Raw genomic sequence first — 7,721 nt, forward strand, 5'->3', positions numbered from 1 at the left:
CTCTCATCAGAATATGGATAAAGATTATACAAAAATACTAATCAGATGCAGTGTATGGATAATATATTAGAAAACAGAAAAAAATAACATTATCAGGTTCAGTACCTAAACATTAATAGTTTATGAGGAGATAAAATATAGAAGAGATTCAATTAATAAGTGTTGTACAGGATGGCAGGGATGGGTCCTGGATGGCAGCTACATTTACCAACTATTTGGGTTGTTTTCCCTAAACCGCTTGCCTTCTGGGCACTTTTACCCCCTTCCTGCCCAGGCTAACTTTCAGCTTTTAGCGCTGTCACACTTTGAATGACAATTGCGCAGTCATGCAACACTGTACCCACATGAATTAATTTTTTTTAATAATTGTTTTCATACAAATAGAGATTTCCTTTGGTGGTATTTAATCATCGCATGTTTTTTTTATTTTTTGCTAAACAAAGAAAAAGACCAAAAACTTGGAAAAAAAATCATAGTTTGTTATAAAATTTTGCAAACAGATAATTTTTCTCCTGCACTGATAGGCGCTGATGAGGCTGCACTGATAGGTACGGATAGGATGCATTAATGGGCACTGATGAGGCAGCACTAATGGGCACTGATGAGGCAGCACTGGTGGGCACTGATTTAGCTGCACTGAGTGGTGGCACTGATGGGCACTGATAGGTGGCATTGATAGGCAGCACTGATAGGTGTCACTGATGGGCACTGGTAGGAGGCACTGATGGGCACTGGTAGGTGGCAGTAATGAGGAGACACTGATGGACACTGATTGTCTGCACTGATAGGCACTGATTGGCAGCACCGGTGGGCAGAGTTGCTGTTAGAATCACGGGGCCCCATACAGCCTACCTGACAGCCCCCCTTCCTGGCCAAAAGTGACTGGGGGCATAGATTTATCAGTCCCTTTCTCTGAGGCCTCAGCAGCACAGATTAATGAATAGGAAACGTTCTGAGGCTTCCTGCTCATTCACAAACTGAAGCATAGTAAACACAGTTTACAATGCTTCGGTGATGAACGGACACAGGAGTGATTGGTTACCAATTGCTCACTGTATTCATTCAGGAAAAGAAGGGGCCAGTAAATGACATATTTACCGACCCATTCCCTCACTCTCTATCCTGAAATATCGCAGTGTGGCTGGCAGTGAGCCGAGCATTTATGTTTTGTACCAACAATTGATTGACTATTTTTGCTTCCAGAGGACAAGCTGTTTTTTTCTGTTGGCCTGTTTTTGACAGTGAAAGGGACTATTTGCTTTTAATAACGTGCTTGGCTGATGATCTCTGTCTCCAATATTATAGTGTATATATATAATAAACTACTTTTTGTAAACCAATCAAATAACAAATAAATTACTTTAAATATTAGTTAGATATACACATTATCTTGTCCTGGGTGGAGGAACTGCCAACTTTATTATCAAACTCACTCTTTCACTTATCAACGTTTCTGGCTCTCTTATTTTCCAAGGGGTTTAGTGCAATATCCTGTTTAGGATTGCTTTTTCCCATATCCCCCCCCCCCCCCAAAAAAAAAAAGTGGGCTACACTCTTTAAGTCAGGCAAATATAAAATATTGCATACACATACTTAATATTTACTAATAATATTTCTACATATAGAGCTCTCAGCTCTTTTATACAGCTCAGTAGCTCAAGCAAAAATGTGTTGCAGAATGGAATGAGTCAGAAGACAAGCATTTCCAACTTTCCCTTAATTTTTCTGTATATAAAGCTTGGTACGCACTAACAGGTTTTTTTTTTTTTTTTCCTTCAACCCAGCGGGCTGAAAAAAACAAATTGAAGAGCTTGGGAGGAGCTGCTGTACTAACTATTCGACGTTGGTACAGCGATCTCCCCCGCTGAGATATTGTGTTCTGACAGGGGATCACCTCCCAGAAGACACTGATTAGTGCTCTCAGCCAATGGCGAGTGTTGATTGTGCCAATTGACAAGTGTGGATACGGACCGCTCGGTCCCCGTATCCGCATTCATCTACCGGAATTTTTTTTTTTGTAAGTTATCTATTGTCCTTTATTAAAATTAATCTTACATACAACACTACCACACGGTCTTTATCTACCGGTATTTCTCCTGAGTGAACTGCCAAGGAGATATATACCTCCAATTTGCGTGGCTATCTATCCAAAACTCCCTATAAACTGAGCCAGTACCACCATTGGAATTCCATGGAGGATTATTATACCTATGAAAAACACCTTATTTATCCATCATTGAGGTGAGCGGCCACTGCACACAATGTTGGATTCTGTGTTGGGATCTTCTCACATCGGTGACACTGTTTGAATTCATTGTTCACGTTTTGGATCCCCATTTTTTTGCTTTATAAACATTTACTTTCTGCACATTCACATGGACTTTTTTTATTGATTTTTTATATTAATTGTCACTTTATGAATATTTCGATTAAAATGCAGTTTACCCTTTACACAGGGATTTATGCGTTGGATTCCGTTGATATTAATTATTGTTTTAAGAGTGTTATACTGTTTGATATAGTTTCTGATTGGATTTTTAACATTTATTATTGGAATTAGCGCCAATTTTTACACAAATTTTAAACTTTTTATTGGTATGTGGTGACACTACAGAAATTGGCAGCTTTTTTCATTGTTGTTTCATAGATTTTATCACTTACATATTTCACCTTATTATTATTCTTATTTACTTCACTGGTAGCGCATTGGTCACTTGCCTATTTTTCAGTTGGGTATATTTTCCCCTTTCTCCATTGCCTTTTGCCTTCCTTTTTTGTTCAGCTATTTGTGTGGCCCCATCAGATAGCCACTTTGCTTTCCTGAATTTCTTCTTCTTTGGGGTGGTTTTCATTGCTGCGTCTTGTATGATTTTACACACTTCCTTCCATAGTTCCTCAGGCACTCTGTCTATCAGATTTCATTCCTTAAATCTATTTGTCACCTCCACTAAATATTCACAAGGGATCTGATTTAGATCATATCTGAAATGTCTAGTGGTGTTTCCCACTTTCTTCAATTTAAGCCTGAATTTTGCCATAAAAAGCTCATGGCCTGAGCCACAGTCCCCTCCAGGTCTTGTTTTGACTGACTGTATAGAGCTTCTCCATCTTTGGCTGCAGAGAATATAATCAATCTGATTTCTGTATTGACCATCCGGTGATGTCCATGCGTAGAGTCGCCTCTTTGGTTGTTGGAAATCAGTGTATGTTATTCCTAGTGTGTATTCTTGACAAAATTCTAATGGCCTTTGTCCTTCCTAATTTTGTACTGCAAGGCCATATTTACCTGTTATTCTGGATATGCTTTGACTTCCTACTTTAGCATTTCAATCACCCATTATTAGAAGGATATCTTTTTTGGAGTTCTAAAAGTTGTTGTAGATCCCTATAAAATCGGTCAACATCAGCTCCTTCAGCATCAGAGGTTGGTGCATAAACTTGAATTGTGATGTTGAGTGATTTGCTTTGGATACGGACTGAGAACATCCTGTCGTTTTTGGGATCAGGGGCGTAACTACAGGGGTTGCAGGGGTTGCAATCGCTACCGGGCCCCATGCTCCAGGGGGCCCGGTAGCAAACCAGTGGGTGAACTTCCAGGATCGCAAAGGTCACACTTGCGACCGGACCCTGGCATTGCACCACTGTGGGGAGGCCCCAAGATTGCAGGAAGGGGGCCCACAAGATTGCAGGAAGGGGGCCCACTGCAGAACTTGTGAAAGAATCCTGCTGTGGGACCGTAATAAAAGGCCATGCATCGAGGGTAAAGAGCCCCAGGATTAGTGGGAAGAGCCCTGGGCTTGAAGGTAAGGCCAGGGGTCTGGGGGGCCCTTCATGGTTTTTTGCATCAGGGCCCTGAAGGTTCTAGTTACGCCTCTGTTTGGGATTGTAGCCCAGTACTGCTTTCCTCACTCTTTTGTTGACTATGATGGCTACACCATTTCTTCTGAGAGATTCTTGTCTAGAGTAATAGATATAGTAGTAATCTGAGTTGAATTAGCCCATTCCAGTCCATTTTAGTTCACTAATTCCCAAGATATCTATATATTTAATCTTGCCATCTCCTGTTTGACCACATCCAGCTTACCCTGATTCATTGATCTTACATTCCAGGTTTCTATGCAGTATTTTTTACAGTATCAGACTTTCCTTTCACTCCTAGTATCCACAGCTGAGAGTCCTTGTGCCTTTGGCCGAGCCATTTCATTAGTTCTGGAGCTACTTGAACTTGCCCTCAGCTCTTCCCCAGTAGCACATTGGACACCTTCCGGCCTTTGAGACTCATCTTCCGGTGTCATATTTGTTACACCTTTAGGTGTCATATCTGTTAGCCTTTTGTTTCTTTTCATGAGGTTTTTTGGCAAGGATACTGGAGTGGGTTGCCATTTCCAAAGATCCGTCTATTTGTAGTAATTCTAGACCAATCTCTCTGTTAAACGTCAATTTAAAATTATCTTCAAAATTATTGTGAACTGTCCTTTTCCCTTACTTCCTTCTATTATTCATAGGGACTAGGTGGACTTTGTCCCTGGACGTGAGGCCAGGGACAATACCACCAAGACACTCCATCTCATAGCATATGCCCAACGTAACCACATTCCAACCTGCCTTCTTTAATGTGATGCAGAAAAGGCCATTGTTATAAAACCTCTTGCCCAAGCTATTAGGTCCAACCCTTCCATTAATGGTAAACATACCCTATCTGCGCATTGCAAGTTATCACTTTACGCGGACAATCTTCTTCTATATGTTACTCAACCACACATCAGTATACCATCTATTTTAGCGATAATATATAGGTTCAGTTCTCTCTCCATTCTTCAATCAAACTTTCAATTTGGCTGGCAAACCAAAGCCATTACCTAATTTTGAACTGCCATCCCAGCACGTTTACAAGATTTATACACCCTTAACTTTAGCCCACTTAGAAAATTAGAAAGTTGACTGAATTGTGGCAGGAAATGAATGCCTCCTGGTTCGGCTGAATTAAAGTAAAGATGGATATACTCCCCAAACTCCTTTATTTGTTTCAGGCTATACCAAGTGCACTTCCCTACACCTTTTTTCACTCTCTTTGCTCCTTGGCGATTTGACTCACCTGGCGCCGCGTCCACTCCAGAATAAAACTTAAACTTTCTCCGAAAATTAGAGGGCGGGACAGGTCTACCAGATTTTGAAATATATCATGCAACAGCTATCGTATCTCATCTGCTGGAATGGTTCCCTCGCCCCCTAATTAAAGCATCTACTATAGTGGAGCAGGATATGTCTCCTTTAGACCTTTGGGCACTGTTATGGGGCCACAGTGCTTCGTTTAAATCCCTAGCTACTCTCTCCCCTCTGACAATGGCAGCGCTCAAAGCCTGGTACTGTAGGAAAGAGAGCTTCTCACTCTCCTCTGACCTGGGCCCATTGACTCTGTTATTTGACAATTCAGCCCTTCCGGAGAGTAGAGAGGTGTTCAATTTTGGGTCATATGCTTGATCCTCTTGGCCTACAGCCGTTCTTATGTGCATGCGTCTCTTGGAACCTTCGTAGCTCACCCTGATACCACATCTTCATTACATTGGCTGACAAAATTTCATTTGTCTGCTTATTGTAATTCGTTACATGTCTGTCAACTCATAAACCCCTATTAGATTTTAAACGCATGTGTATCCTTCCAGAGGTGTCCCACCCCACTATATCAGCGATCTACCAATCAATATTGGCTCACACTTATAGTATACTGCCTACATTCACTAAATTATTGTCCAGAGAGCTAGGGACTGAGGTTCCTGCCGAAGATTGGCATACTGCATTTCTTTTTACCCATAATTGGTTTGTGTGAAAGATATAGCATCTACAAACTATGGTATATATATATATATATATATATATATATATATATATATATATACTGGAATTTACGCAGCTATGACGCTGCACTAATAATGGCAGTGATCAGCAACCTTTAAGGTGACTGTGAGAATGTGTTGGATAATCTGGTGCTAACAGACCCACGCTGGAAGGTACACTAACTGACACTGACATCAATAGTGACCCTAATACAGTGATCCATGGTAAAACTGTACACTGTCACTTTACTAATGACACTGGCTGGGAAGGTGTTAACATCTAGGGGCAATCAAGGGGTTTTGCAGGGAGAAGAAACAGCCAGATTGATGCTCTGTGCATGGAGCCGATCAGCAGGTCTCATACAGAACTCATTGGCTGGGACCTGCTGACTAAATTGTCCACACCTGGAAGCAAGTCGGCAACCTTTATTTACGTTGCTGAGCCTGCAGATGCTGCTTGGTCACAGTAAATCTACTATGACTGAGCGGCAAGTAGTTAGGATAATGCTATGGACACTACGTGTTTGAAGGACTTTCCTCTGGGAAGGCTAGGTCACCATGAAGATCTCACTTCTAAGATTTGAGATCTTACAAGATCTTGGAAAGGGGGGGTTAAATTTTTTAAGAGCAGGTGAGTGTAATGATATACCGTGCATGCGCAAGATTAGGCACATGATATACAGTGCCTTGCGAAAGTATTCGGCCCCCTTGAACTTTGCGACCTTTTGCCACATTTCAGGCTTCAAACATAAAGATATAAAACTGTAATTTTTTGTGAAGAATCAACAACAAGTGGGACACAATCATGAAGTGGAACAAAATTTACTGGATAGTTCAAACTTTTTTAACAAATAAAAAACTGAAAAATTGGGCGTGCAAAATTATTCAGCCCCCTTAAGTTAATACTTTGTAGCTCCACCTTTTGCTGCGATTACAGCTGTAAGTCACTTGGGGTATGTCTCTATCAGTTTTGCACATCTAGAGAATGAAATTTACCCATTTCTCCTTGCAAAACAGCTCAAGCTCAGTGAGGTTGGATGGAGAGCGTTTGTGAACAGCAGTTTTCAGTTCTTTCCACAGATTCTCGATTGGATTCATGTCTGGACTTTGACTTGGCCATTCTAACATCTGGATATGTTTATTTGTGAACCATTCCATTGTAGATTTTGCTTTATGTTTTGGTTAATTTTCCTGTTGGAAGACAAATCTCCGTCCCAGTCTCAGGTCTTTTGCAGACTCCATCAGGTTTTCTTCCAGAATGGTCCTGTATTTGGCTCCATCCATCTTCCCATCAATTTTAACCATCTTCCCTGTCCCTGCTGAAGAAAAGCAGGCCCAAACCATGATGCTGCCACCACCATGTTTGACAGTGGGGGGGGGGGGGGTGTTCAGGGTGATGAGCTGTGTTGCTTTTACGCCAAACATAACGTTTTGCATTGTTGCCAAAAAGATTGATTTTGGTTTCATCTGACCAGAGCACCTTCTTCCACATGTTTGGTGTGTCTCCCAGGTGGCGTGTGGCAAACTTTGAACAACACTTTTTATGGATATCTTTAAGAAATGGCTTTCTTCTTGCCACTCTTCCATAAAGGCCAGATTTGTGCAGTATACGACTGATTGTTGTCCTATGGACAGAGTCTCCCACCTCAGCTGTAGATCTCTGCAGTTCATCCAGCAGAGATGTATAGTAACAAAGTAGAACTACTTAAGTACTGTACTTAAGTACCGAAATGCGGTATCTGTACTTTCCTAGAGTAGAATTTTTTTCTCCTACTTCTACTTTTACTTCACTACATTTTTTCGATGATTTCGATACTTCTACTCCGATATTTTTTTTTTGTGCTGCATAGTTACTCGTTACTTTAAAAAAAATTACCACTGCCAGAA

Source organism: Pelophylax lessonae (genome assembly GCF_965119305.1).
Source record: "Pelophylax lessonae genome assembly, chromosome: 12".
NCBI lineage: Eukaryota > Metazoa > Chordata > Amphibia > Anura > Ranidae > Pelophylax > Pelophylax lessonae.